Source organism: Macaca mulatta, chromosome 1 (assembly GCF_049350105.2).
Source record: "Macaca mulatta isolate MMU2019108-1 chromosome 1, T2T-MMU8v2.0, whole genome shotgun sequence".
Lineage (NCBI taxonomy): Eukaryota > Metazoa > Chordata > Mammalia > Primates > Cercopithecidae > Macaca > Macaca mulatta.
This window is the reverse complement of record NC_133406.1, coordinates 71,500,215-71,512,750: the sequence shown is the minus strand read 5'-3', so window position 1 is coordinate 71,512,750 and position 12,536 is coordinate 71,500,215. Positions and strand designations below refer to the sequence as shown.

The window sequence follows — 12,536 nt, the reverse complement described above, 5'->3', positions numbered from 1 at the left end:
TCATGACAGCAGCAGTCGTGCTAACAAGGACTGATGTCACCAGAGCACGTTCTATGTGCCAAGCACGGTGCACAACACTTTACATGCATTATCTCATTTAATTTTCACAAAACCTCGCAGAGGTAAATATTATTATCTTCCTCTGCATAGAAGGAAATGAATGTTCAGAAAGATTAAGTCAACTCACTGATGTCCCATCGGTGGTCTTTCATAGGCCTCTGTTGCTGTCTCATTGAACTATTGAAATTAGAAAAACCTGGGGACCTTGTTAACCTACAGATTCCTGGGCCCCATCTTAGATGCAGGGAGTCAGAATTTCTGGGAGTGTGGCCCTGGAATTTTCGTTTGTAAACACATTCCCTAAGAGACTTGTATACACGCTAAAGTGGGAGAATTCACGGCCTCTGGCTTCTGTGATGTTTTAAACGCACTATATAATTTCAATAGCAAAAGAGTTGGGCTTTGGGAAGGGAGTGTGTGGTGAACCCTGAAAGCTGAATGGACTTCCTTCCTGTGGAGGAGCAGTGGGAAAAATTGGAGGCAGAGAGCTGTGTTTCAGTCCTTGATTGAGCTTATGTGAGTTATTTAATCTCTCTCAGTCTCTATTTTTTTTCATTTGTAAACCAGGAAGGATAATTTTATTTTCCAGGTGGTTGTGAGGTGTGAAAGAGATGAGAGTAGAATAAAGTTGAAAGAGTTGAAAGCCCTCAACAAATGTATGTGGTATCAATCATGGGTTTCCCTGGGGCTGAGGAAGCCACCGCAAGCCTGTGCACAATGCCAGCCACCTTGTATGGATACAGAGGAGGCAAAGGGACTAACAAACACTCCCAGAGACTGGATATCTTGAATATCTGTCCAAATTTCTTGGGAGGGGCCATTTCTTCTGTAACTCAAAGGAATTTCTTGTTTTTAAGCCAGGGAGGCATGCTTTCTATCTGCTGCTGGTACTCCCAGACCAAGCTGTTGCATGTGGGACTGAAGTGTGACTTCTGCCTCAGTTTCGTCCACCTGTGCAGGGAAGAGAAAATTGCCTGCACCTCCATGGTCATACCCTCTGTTGGATCCACCTCCTTAAGCCAGAATTATTGAATGTTCTCTATGTGCCAGAATGATTATTATTTCATTTGATTCTCACAATAATGCCGTGAAGTCTATACAGACATACCTTGGAAATATAGTGGGTTTGGTTCCAGACCACTGCAATAAAGCTAATGTCGCAATAAAACGGGTCGCACGAAGTTTTTGGATTAGGCTTTGGCTTAAGGGAATTTTGTGGCTGGTTTGATCTTTTATCCAGACCGCTAACACTTTCTCCCTATCAGCAATAGGGCTGTTTTGCTTTCTTATCATTCCTGTGTTCACTGGAGTAGCACTTTTAATTTCCTTCAAGAACTTTTCCTTTGCATTCATAACTTGGCTAACTGTTTGGCACAAGAGGCCTGCCTAGCTTTTGGCCTATCTAAGCTTTTGACTTGCCTTCCTCACTGAGCTTAATCATCTCTAGCCTTGGATTTAACGTGGAAAATGTGTGACTATACCTTTCACTTGAACACTTGGAAGCTATTGTAGGGTTATTAACTGGTCTTATTGTGTCTCAGGGAATAGGGAGGCCCAGAACGAGAGAGAGAGTGAGAGAAACGGGAAAACAGCAAGTCAGTGGAGCAGGCAGAACACACACATTTATTTATTAAGTTTGCTGTCGTATGTTCATGCAGTTCATGGTGCCCCAAAACAATTACAATAATAAGATCAAAGATCCCCAGTCATAGATCGCCATAACAGACACAGTAATCGTGAAAAAGTTTGAGATATTGTGAGAATAACACAGGTATTGTGAGAAATATGACCTAGAGACACATGCTGTTGGAAAAATGGCACCAACAGACTTGCTTGATCCAGGGTTACACAAACCTTCAATTTGTAAAAAAACTGTAGTATCTGCAAAACGTAGTAATGTGTAATAAAATGCAGTCTGCCTGAACTTCAATTATTCCCATTTTATAGAAGAGGAAATAGATGCAGGGAGTTTGATCTGCCCCAACTAGTAAATGGTAGAACTCTGGGACTAACATTCCTATCCTCTATGCTACACTCCTAGGAAAGAACTCTCAGACGGGATTGGACTGACAGTGTGTTAAGCTTCGCGCTGTTCTGAGCCCTCTGAAGGAGTGTCCATATTTGAAAGCACCTCCTTCCTTTTGCTGGCCCTCCACAATGTGGCCTAAGTTATTCAATTAGGAAGGGAAATAATTGGCAGTGGAGAATGCCTCTAGCAGTGGTAATTACCTCCAGTGCCTTGTAGGAATAGTCAAGCTACATTTCAGTTTATGCTGTAAAACCTTAATTATAATATAAACAGCTGCCCTTCAGCCCAGTGGGGCAGCCTTCCCCCGCCTTCCTTCTCTGGCCTGGGAATGGCCCTGCCTCCTGAATGGTCAGGGAGGTCCAGGGGCGGAAGGAGACCTGGGAGGAGGGGAGCCAATGCCTGTGTGTGCGATGGGGTTTGGGAGATTAAGCTAGAGGGAGACACTGCCAGGGTCCCATCTTCAAATGATGAAGCCAAAGGCAGCATCCCCGTCTTGGTACCACTCACAGAGTCTCTTGGGGGAGCAGCCTCCAGCCGTTAGCAGTCAGCTCAGTGCCATTAGGCTAGGATAGGGTTTAGCAGGCTATGGTATCATTTCAGGGTAACATGTCTTTCCATTTAATACCCTGTGAGGGAGAACAGAGTTTTCCCTTCTAGATCCAGACTTCCTGGCCACGTAGGAGCCCTGTTGTGTGCCTGGTGCACTCTAGGTAGTATGCGAGGCATGGTCGCAAGGGTTCCCCACTTCAACTTCACAGCACTTGGATACACAGAAAATTAACATCCTCATTTTACTGTTGAGGAAAATGAGCCTTTGAAAGTTTAAATGGAGATAAGTCTTGGAAGACAGATAGATCTGTAAGCGACTTAAGTACAGGAAGGAGGACACTCAATATTTTTGTTCAGAGCACTGGGAAGGAGAGAGAGGGATCAGTCACCATCGGGCATTTGAGAAGGTCCGGGAACAGGGGGCTGGTGATAAGGGAGAATAACATCAGAGGGGTTGAGATTGCTGATTGCTGGGTTCACAGATGTACCCATGACTGGCCCAGGTACCCCATGAGGGGCTGCTCTGTGCCACCTGACCACTGGATTGTAACCTGGGCTGAAAGAATCAGAAGTCAGTGTGCCGAGGCAGGAGTCCTCAGACGGTCAGGACTGACTCTTCCACTCTTAAGGGCAAAATGGAAAATGTGAGCTTGTTGGTAGTCTTCAAAATAGGGTGAGCAATCCATGCCCCTGAAGAGCAGGGATAATTATAGGCATGCCATTGTTTTATTGTGCTTTGCAGATACTGCATGTTTTTACAAATTGAAGATTTATGGCAACTCTGCATACAGCAAATCTGTGGATGCCATGTTTTTCTAATATCACACGCTCACTCTGTATCTCTGTCTCACATTTTGGTAGTTCTACCAATATTTCACACTTTATTATTATTATTATATCTGTTATGATGATCTGTGGTCAGGGATCTTTGAGGTTACTATTGTAGTTGTTTTGAGGTACCATAAATTGCACCCATATAAGACAGCAAACATAATCAATAAATGTTGTGTGTTCTGACTGCTCCACCAACCGACTGTTTCCCTGTCTCTTTCTGTCTCCTCTGGTTCCCCATTCCCTGAGGCACAACCATATTGAAATTAGGCCAAATAATAACCCTACAACGGCTTCTAAAGTTTCAAGTAAAAGGAAGAGTCACATCTCTTACTCTAAATCAAAAGCTAGAAATGATTAAGCTCAGTGAGGAAGGCATGTGGAAAGCTGAGACTGGCTAAAAGCTAGGCCTCTTGCACCAGTTACAGAAGTTGTGAATGCAAAGGAAAAGTTCTTGAGGGAAATTAAAAGTGCTACTCCAGTGAACACAGGACTGATAAGAAAGCAAAACAGCCTTTTGCTGATAGGGAGAAAGTTAGAGTGGTCTGGATAAAAGATCAAACCAGCCACAACATTCCCTTAAAGTCAAAGCCTAATCCAGAAAATTGGTGGGACTCACTTTATTATGATACTTGCTTTATTGAGGTGATCTGGAAACAAACCCACTATGTTTCCGAGGTAGATCTATACTGAACTCCTATTTTTAAATTTGTTTTCAATTTCAGTTTCTAAGTTCTACATGTTTCATAATGGTCATATGCACAATAGGACATTTTTCTAATCCATACACAAATATATGTTCCGGAATGTTTTACAACTTGGGGTGCATAACTAAAATGTTTGGAGTCCACTGGGATAGAAGCCAATGATTACATGAATTTCTAGTTTGTTTTGTTTATTAACTATGCTCAACAGGTAGTGGCTTGTATTAGTCCATTCTCACACTGTGTTGAAGAAACTGAGAAAAAGGTTTAATTGACTCACAGTTCCACATGGCTGAGAAGGCCTCAGGAAACTTACAATCATGGTGGAAGGGGAAGTAAACACATCCTTCTTCACAAGGTGGCAGGAGAAAGAAGTGCCAAGCAAAGGGAAAAAAGCCCCTTATAAAACCATCAGATCTTATGAGAACTCACTCACTATCACAAGAACAGCATGGGGGTAACTGCCCCCACGATTCAATCACCTCCCACTGGCTCCCTCCCATGACACGTGGAGATTATGGGAACTAAAATTCAAGATGAGATTTGGGTGGAGACACAGCCAAACCGTATCATGGCTCAATGTTAATAACTTGGAGTAATAAGAATTATTACTCATGGAGAAACTGAGTTTGCTGTCTCATTCAATCTTGCAGAAACAAGGTAAAGTCATGTCCACAGCATGGACTCTGAAGCTGGACTCCCTGGATCCAAATCCTTGCTCTGTCATCTATTAGCCTTGTGACTTGGAATAAGTTTCTCAGCCTTTCTGTGCCTTCATGTCTTCATCTGGAGAATGAAGCTCACAGATTCTAGTCTACGTCATAAGGTACATATGAGGATTACATGAGTTAATACAAGTAAAGCCCTTATAATAGTGCTTGGTCCTGAATAACCATTCAGTGAATAGTTAGTGACATGGATTTTACAGATGAGAAGATGGAGCTTCAGGGAGGTGAGTGGAGGAACTGGCATTCTGGCTGATTCCAAAGCCTATGTGTTGGGATCCACAATGTAAACCATTCTAAGTCCTTACCAACAACCAGATGGACCCAAGAAAGCATATCTGCTTCTCCTTTAATCACCTATGATTCTAACTCTCCTTGCTATACCCACCGTATCCATTTCCCAGTCAGAACAGAGAAAAGGACATCCGCACAGCTTTTTCTCAGTTGAATGATGCCCAGCAAGTTGGCCCTTTCTGCCCTCATTCCAACAGGTTTACTGCTCTCGTTGGTCATTTAGGCTTCCCCAAGCCCCTCAGGTTGTCCCTGCTCCAAGAAAGAATTCTACAGCCTCCTGGAGTTGTAGACAGGGCAGGCAGGAATATTGCAGAGCAGAAGGTGCTGCAAAGGACTCAAGTAGCAAAGGATACATGTCAGCTAGACACACTGGGGAAGCTGTCTGTCCTGAAGACATGGAATTGGAACTCACATCACTGCCTCTGCTGTCTGGTTTTCCTTGACAGTCCTTGAGTATGGCATCCACGTGTTCTAATTCTGTATAAAACCAAGAAGCAAGATATATTTGCTCTAAAGACCTTAAACTCTGTGTGAGTTTTAGCAGTTTAATAGGCATCTCAGGTCTCTCTAGTCCCAGCTTCCTGCTCCGAGAGCAGTGGTTGGGTGAGATTTAGGCTCATACAATCTATGAAAAACTTCAGATTCAGGGATTTGATGGTGAGAAGTGCTAATCACTATGAGGAGAGTAGGAAACCATAGTGATCTGGGCGTCCTTTGCTATGGACTCCCAGAGAAGAGCTTGCTGGCAGCAGCCTCCCCCCGCCACACCCGCTCCACTCATACAGATTAGGTCCCTGCTCCCCCACTTCCAAGGCCATCTATCGCTCTATCTCCAATAAGCACCACAGAACAGATTCTCCACCCTCCTTCCCCTGAAGAACACAGCTTTTGGGAGTTTTCTAAAGGTTTTTAATGTTAGTAGCAGAAAGAAACTAACAGTAAATAAAATTTTCAGACAAAAACGGAAATTTGCAGTGTTTCAAGACACTTTAAACGATGCACTTGAAATGAGAGGCTTGCATTAGGATGGAAATTAACGTCCTTGAGTGGCTTTTTATTTTTTATTTCATGTTAACCTGACTACAACTTTCTCATCTTCATGTGTTTCTTAGAAGTTCTTTAACGCAAAGCTGAAGGATGATGCCCAGGGTGACTCAACAGGCTGGGTTGGCTCCATCTCGTCAGTTATCTCTTGGTGGGCATCAAGACAAGGGAGAGATGACTAAAATAATGGTGCTTTAAGACATCTTCAGCTGAGATCATGCCATTGCACTCCAGCCTGGGTAACAGCGGGAGACAGAGCCTCGCTCTGTTGCCCAGGCTGGAGTGCAGTGGTGTGATCTCGGCTCGCTGCAACCTCTGCCTCCCAGGTTCAAGCGATTCTCCTGCCTCAGCCTCCCGAGTAGCTGGGACTACAGACACGTGCCACCACACCCAGCAAATTTTTGCATTTTTAGTAGAGACGGGGTTTCACCATGTTGGCCAGGGTTGTCTCTATCTCTTGACCTCTTGATCTGTTCACCTCGGCCTCCCAAAGTGCTGGGATTACAGACTTGAGCCACTGCGCCCGGCCAACATCTTTAGCCAATAAAAAATTGCTTACAGAATTATAAAGCCTCTCTTCATGTCAGTTTTCTTAACCTCCTCAACTCAACTGTCCAATGATGGGTTTACAAGCCCTTCAGGACTGCTGTGTTAAGTAAGAGGAATTTAGCTCCCCACATTCAGTGGGAGCTAAATATCCAGGGCCAGGCATAGGAAGAGGAGCTACCTATCAGGTCTTTCACAGAAGCCAGTCCCTAAAGTAGAGAGAATAGTTCCCTCAAGGCTTGCTCTGTGGATCGCCTTACACGAGTTGGTTCATATTTATAAGCCAATTTGTCTGGAATAAATCTCTTTAACACGCGCAACTAACTCCTCAAGGTGTGTCCAATGGGAACCAGTCTTCCTAAATGAACTGTCTATAAAAGGGCTTTAACAACAGCACTGTCAATCCTGGAATTCCCACCTGAAGAAAAAAAAAATTCATAGGCTGCTCGGGCGCATAGAATACACAGAATTTAAGAAATTGCTAAATTAAATCAAGACACCTAAAAAAACTTTTTTCATACACTGTGTTGAGGAGATGGCTATGGAAAGAAACAGACTTTTGCTTACAATCCTGAAGCTCAGTAATAGTGCATCTGACCTGAGACTAACTCAGACAGTAGTTGGCTTTCTCTCTGCCACAGTTTCTTCCCATACTACCAAAAAAGAGGACATGGAATCTTGAACATGTGAAGCCCATCTTCCTTCTTTCCTTCCTTTCTTCCTTCGTTTCTTCCTTTCTTTTTTCTTTCCTTTTCCCTCCCTCCTTTTCCTTCACTTCTCCCTCTCTCCCTCTTTTCTTTCCTTTCTTTTTTCTCAATTTCTTGAGGGTAAAGAAGGGCATCTCACAAAAGTTAAAGTGAAGCTTTAGAAGACTGTTTTTTGTTTGTTTGTTTTTTCTAAGAAATTGTATACTACTTTATCTCAAAAATAGAGGTGTTTTATTACATATCTTTATTGAGATGTAATTAACACACAATAAAACTATCTAATTTACAAAGTTGTTTGGAGTCAATAATTAAATAAGATTAAATAAAAGAATATATATGAAGGTATCTCACACAATGCTCAGTGGTTGAATTTCGATATGACATAACTGTTTATACCACCCTTGTGTTAAAAACCCTCAATGGCTTCTAATTTCCTACAGAGCAGTCTAAAGTCTAAAACACAAAAACTTAAGGTTCTTAATAATTCAACCCCATCGTTCTGGTCTTGTGTGCTGCCACATTCTCTTACAAACCCAACTTAGCAGAAATACTGGATGACAGGGAACTTTCCTGTCTCCAGAATTTTTTATGCTGCCCCATTTCTGCCCATCGAGGCTCTTCCTTTCCTTTAAGGTCAGAAGCCAACTCCTTCATTAATCCTCCTGGAAGACAACTCCTGATCATTCCCGATGGTTATTAATGTCCTTTTCCTACAGCCTATCCCATTATACTGCATTGTTTCTAAGATCTTTGCCACATTCTGCTTTGTGCTACTTATCATGAGAAGCTCCTTTCTTTCATTTAATTTTGATGAACATTCATTGAGCCTCTATAATACCTGGGCAGTGAAGTAGGCATGGGGATGGGCTGGGCAGAGGTGCAGAGATAGATGACATACTGTGTGCTCTGGAAAAGCCCATGTCCTGGTGAGAAGCATGGAGGTTGCAAGCCCTGCCACATTCGATTCTGTATCTTTAGTAGTGTCTAAAATGCCCCATGCAGAGCAGATACAGATGTTGAATAAAATCAGTATTAAAGGTGAAAAATATCAGAATGTTAAATGTAATTGCCTCATTCTAGCAAAAGAGGAAATTAAGGCTCAGGAAGATTAAATAACATGCTCAAGATTGCCAGTGACTCTGGAGTTGTAAGTAGAGTGCTATAAATAACCACAAACCAAGCTGAGAAGAGGCCAGCTGGGAAGATCAGGCACGGGGACTATTTTGTTTTGTTTAAAGTTTCTTTAAATCCAGAGTTGTCCTTGTTCATAGGAATCCTATTTTTGTCCATGGAAATAAACCCCATTTCCTATGAGATGCCACTCTCTGGCCTCAGTGGAAGCTGGGTTTGAATTCTAGACCAGCCACTTACCAGTTTATTGCCCTGGGATGAGAGACGATATCTCTGAGCTTCATTTTTCTTGTGTGTAAAATGAGGATGGTAACATTTATATCATAGAACTGTTACAAAGATTACATCAATAATGAATTAAATAAATACACAAAAATGAGTTCAGGCCCTGACTCCTGGAAAGTGTTGGTAGCAATGGTGATACCGGTGTTGGTGGTTGGAGTAGATATTATAATTCAAACTCACCTGTCAGAATTAACCTTCTGCTAACGGTGTTTGTGTATTGATGTAGTCATTTGTAAACTTAGTCCCCTAGTCATTTGAGAAGCATCTGCAACTTTATTTTGTAGGGTTCCCACTTCCATATTTATCAACCAACCCCTTGTAGCACTTTGATATGTCAGAAAGACATTAATTCCTCATGGTTTTCTGTATCTTCTTCCAATTCAGCCAAGCTCTATGTCTTAACCCAGGGACCATTGCAAGGCCAGGTATGCAGCAATGAATAAGACTGATGCTCTTATAAGAGTAATAATTTTGACACTTCTCTCCCCACCCTACCTGAGGTGTATTTTTCTACCTGTTCCTGATGTCCCCAGGAACTAGTCTTCTTTCTTAGATTATTGACAACATCTTCCCACTGATTTGTTGAGTCAACTGCCAGTATTACTTTGCTGGTTGAGACCCTCCTCCTCCTCAGGCTTGCTTCAATAACCCTACAGTGGCCTGTAAGCGTTCAAGTGCAGGAAGAATTGCGTGTCTCTCACTTTAAAGCAAAAGCTAGAAATAATTAAGTTTAGTGAGGGAGGCATATTGAAAGCTAAAATAGGCCAAAAGCTAGGTCTCTTGTGCCAAACAGAGAAGTTGTGAATGCAAGGAAAAGTCCTTAAAGGAAATTAAAAGTGCTACTCCAGTGAATACAGGAATGATAAGAAAGTAAAACCACCTCATTGCTGATAGGGAGAAAGTATCAGTGGTCTTAACAGAGGATCAAACTAACTACAACATTTCCTTAAGCAAAAGCTTACTCCAGAGCATGGCACAAGGTCCCTTAAATTCTATGAAGTCTAAGACAAGTGATTGTAAGCTAGCAGATGTTGGTTCATGAAACTTAAGGAACGAAGCTGCCTCTGTAACATAAAAATTCAAGGTGAAGCAGCAAGTGCTGGTGTAGAAGCTACAGCAAGTTCTCTAGATCTAGCTAAGATCATTGACCAAAGTGGCTACACTAAACAACAGATTTTCAATGTAGATGAAACATCCTTCTATTGGAAGAAAACACCAACTAGGACTTTTGTAACTAGAGAGGAGAAGTCAATGCCTGGCTTCAAAGCTTCAAAGGACAGGCTGACTCTCTTGTTAGAGGCTAATGCAGCTGGTGACTTGAAGTGGGAGCCAATGCTTAATGACCATTCCAGCAATTGTAGGCCCCTTAAGAATTAGGCTAAATCTACTCCACCTATGCTCTATCAATGGTATCAATGGAACAACAAAGCCTGGATGACAGCATATGTTTACAGATTTTTTTTTTCTTTCTTTCTTTTTTTTTTTTTTTTGAGAAGGAGTCTCGTTCTGTCGCCCAGGCTGGAGTGCAGTGTCACAGTCTCCACTCACTGCAAGCTCTGCCTCCCAGGTTCACACCATTCTCCTACCTCAGCCTCCCAAGTAGCTGGAACTACAGGCACGAGCCACCACGCCCAGCTAATTTTTTGTATTTTTAGTAGAGATGGGGTTTTAACATGTTAGCCAGGACAGTCTTGATCTCCTGACCTCATGGTCCGCCCACCTCAGCCTCCCAAAGTGCTGGCATTACAGGCGTGAGCTACCACACCCAGCCAGTTTATTGAATATTTTAGGCCCACGGTTGAGACCTCCTGCTCAGAAAAAAGATTTCTCTCAAAATGTCGCTGCTTATTAATGATGCACCTGGTTATTCAAGAGCTCTGATGAAGATGTACAAGGAGATGAATGTTGTTTTCATGCCTGCTAACACAACATTCATTGTCCAGCCCATGAATCAAGGCATAATTTTGACTTTCAAGTCTCATTATTTGAGAAATACATTTTCTGAGGCCATAGATAGTGATTCCCCTGATGGATCTGGCCAAAGTCAATTAAAATCCTTCTGGAAATAACCATTCTGGATGCCATTAAGAACACTTTGATGTGTGATTCAAGGGATGAGGTCAAAATATCCACCTTAGCGGGAGTTTGGAAGAAGCTGATTCCAACCTTCATGGATGACTTTGAGGGATTTAAGACTTCAGTGGAGGAAGTAACTGCAGATGTAGTGGAAACAGCAAGAAAACCAGAATTATTATAGAAGTGGAACCTGAAGATGGGCCAGATTTTCTGCAATCTTATGATAAAATTTGAATGGACAAGAAGTTGCTTCTTATGGATGAGTAAAGAAAGTCGTTTTTTGAGATGAAACCTACTCCTGGTGAAGATGCCGTAAACATTGTTGAAATGACAACAAAGGATTTAGAATGTTACATAAACTTCGTTGGCAAAGCAGCAGCAGGGTTTGAGACAACTGACTCTAATTTTTGAGAGAAATTCTACTGCAATTAATATGTTATCAAACAGCATTGCATACTACAGAGAATATATTTTGTGATTGAGTCAATTGATGTGGCAACTTTCATTATTGTCTTATTTTAAGATATTGTCACAGCCGCCCTAACCTTCAGCGACTACCATCCTGATCAGTCAGCAGCCATCAAGTGGAGGTAAGACCCTCCACCAGCAAAAAGGTGCCGATTCACTGAAGGCTCCGAGAATCATTATTAGTATTTTTTAGGAAGAAAATATTTTAAATTAAGGCATGTACATTGTTTCTTAGACATAATGCTGTTGCATACTTAGTAGACTACAGTATAATATAAACACAACTTTTATAGGCACTGGGAAACCAAATAATTTATGTGACTTGCTTTATTGCGATATTTGCCTTATTGTAGTGGTCTGAAAGTGAACCTGAACTATCTCCAAGGTATGCCTGCATATGTAAAATAAACCCTCAAATAAACATTTTCTGTTCACTCAAGTGTTCACAGAATCACACCTCCCTGAGGATAGAAACCCGTGTGTTTCTCTCATTCATTCAATCGCTATTTATTGAGCATCTATTATTACACAAGAGCTATTTTAAATGCTTGGGGGCACATCTGCAAATAAAACGGAGTAAGAGCTTATCCTTAAAGATCTGAAGTTCTACTGGGGGAGATAGAAGACAATAAAATCATAAAGTTAATTACATTGTATGCTAGAAGGGGACAAGTACTACTGGAAAAGATATTAGAATTGGGTAAGAGGTATAGAGATGCCCAGGGGAGATGGCAGGGAGGCTGCACTGAGAAAGTGGCACTGAGTAAGCCTTGCAGTAGGAATCTAAATCAACCACACAGAAATGTGGGGAGAGAGCCTTCTGGGAAGCAGGAACAGCCAGGGCAAAAGCCTGAGAGTGCCTGGAGTGTTTTCAGAATAGAAAAGAGGCCCTGGAAGCTAAGGTAGGATTCATTCTTGTTCAGTGAATTAATGAGTGAATGAAATAAGTGAAAGAAATGCCAGAGATTGGAAGGTCCTCTGACCTAACTCTCATATGGCGTTTTGGCACACTCCACAGCCATCTTTCCTGATTGTGTTCTCTGGAGCGTTGGTCCCTGAAAATATTCCAGGAGAAGGGGGTTTTAAG

The 12,536-nt window shown here is 42.1% G+C and overlaps 1 long non-coding RNA gene across 2 annotated transcripts in view; it reads left to right on the top strand.

Annotated features, from left to right (window-relative positions):
- The window catches only part of LOC114680427 (uncharacterized), an 88,696-nt gene extending 83,697 nt beyond the window's left edge, over positions 1–4,999 (top strand). Inside the window, exon 3 of one of the 2 annotated variants that reach the window (XR_013412090.1) lies at positions 4,827–4,999. This is a non-coding gene — a long non-coding RNA (uncharacterized LOC114680427). Of the gene's footprint in view, positions 1–917; positions 3,665–4,826 lie in introns of those variants that run through there. The other variant, XR_013412096.1, reaches the window with a different exon arrangement.
- The last annotated feature ends 7,537 nt before the right edge of the window (positions 5,000–12,536 follow it).